This window comes from Protomyctophum parallelum (assembly GCF_964188405.1).
Source record: "Protomyctophum parallelum genome assembly, chromosome: 1".
Classification (NCBI taxonomy): Eukaryota; Metazoa; Chordata; class Actinopteri; order Myctophiformes; family Myctophidae; genus Protomyctophum; species Protomyctophum parallelum.
This window is the reverse complement of record NC_139697.1, coordinates 79,458,306-79,460,241: the sequence shown is the minus strand read 5'-3', so window position 1 is coordinate 79,460,241 and position 1,936 is coordinate 79,458,306.

Below are 1,936 nucleotides of genomic sequence, written 5' to 3'. Positions count from 1 at the left end.
CAGACGCAGGAGGAGTCAGCAGTGCCAAGGGGATTGACACAAATAAAGAATACTATTATGACCGCAGTGAGAATGTCAGTTACTAAGGAGTTACTAAGGAGTTTAATTTATGAAATAAATAAACAACATGGAAACATTATTGTGCTGCAATGTTTTATTGAGTTGCTGTTTCATTCATGAGGACTCGGAGCAGTGCTGAGAGGAATACAGAAACACTAAAGAAGGAATACTATTCTCACTATGACCAGTGAGAATGTCAGCAATTTCATTCATGAAATAAACAATACAATTGACATGAATACATTAATGTATTTAGTATTATTTAATATAAAGGTTAGAGTCAAGAGTTCTGGTACTGTACCCTTTTGATCTCTCGATCAAAAATACTATCGCTAACATGCCACATGGCCCCCAGGCCGCCAGTAGTCCATTTGGAATTGTAACAGCTGAAATAAATAATATATCAGTATTCCGATATTAACCTGCGGAGCGCATTAACTTAAGTGAATGTGGGAGTAGCCCATGTATGAGATAGGGGATCAAATTAATAATAATCTTCTCCCTGTGATGTGGCCCCGGCCCTTAGTGGTTGTGGCCCTAAGCGACCGGCCGCTTATTGCTTATGCCTTGGAATCAGTGGCCAGACTGTAAAATCCATTTCCAAATGGACCCTTTATATGAGTGACTCATATAAAGGGTCCATTTGGACCGCGGCGCTGGCGCTGGTGGTCCCCGGCCAGACGCTGAGCACCGGTTAAATAAACCACGTGTTCGGTCCTCATCCTCAACCAAGACCTCAACTCTAACCTCTCGCAAATCTCCATTGGTCAATCAACATGTCCCTGATGCGGCAGGGAAACCGCGGCTTCCGATTGGCCCCGGGGTTGTGTCAATCAAGGCGGGACGAGAGAGAGAGCGATGAAGCCCAATTAAACAGCAGACCTACAAGCTCACAAGGCGACGCCTCGCGACGCCTTGTGAGCTTGTAGGTCTGCTGTTTAGTCGACGCCGTGAAGCTTCTGGTTTAAAGCGGCTTTGCAGCCTGGCCCTGGTGGCGTTGCTAAGGTAAGTTCAAACTGCTGGCTGCTGATGCTGCTGTCATACTTCTCTTCTCATGGCTACTGGCTGGCTGGCTGGATGGCTGCTACTCACAAAAAAAATGTGGCGCTGTGGTGGTGATGATGCTCCTGCTGCGGCCAGGCGGATACTAGCGCCGTTTCTATCAGAGAAGGAACAAAAAGACTCTATTAAATAAAAATAGATGGAGGCGTTTGAGAGCCATGCGTTTTCACCCACACTTGGCAGGAGGCAGGTATTTTCCTACAGCAGGCGTCGTTCTCGGAAAGCATCATTCCATTTCCATCTGCTACTACCGCGATTTAGCATCATAATAGCCTACAGCTGCTAATATAACCATGTTTCTTTTCCTTTGCGCACCAAAGTAACGTCAACTAATAATAGCAAAGATGGATATTTCGTTCCATGGATTGTCATTACCTGCCTCGTAGAGAAATAAGTCAAAGCACCACCAAGACAGAAACTCATCTGAGAGACGGCTGGGTTAGCAGCTGTATATTCTGCTCACAAACGGCGCCTAAAAACACACGAAAGGACTTTTTTTAGGATGTTAACACTGACAGGCAAGCTCTTCTGTTTGAGTGTTTCTGGCCACCTTTGATTTCGAGGGGGTTCGAACGCGCACCACCAGAGTGCAGCCTAGTCCCTCCACTAGAGTGACTGTGTGTAATCAACTTCACGTGAAGTTTTACACTCCTGGCACTGTGTGCCCGACTAATTAATGCCCCAGATATCATCATCCACTGAGAGGATCAACGACCCAACAGGGCTGCAGCCACCACCGGCATCATAACTCTACCTGTCATCAACACACACACACACACACACACACACACACACACACACACACACACTTTCA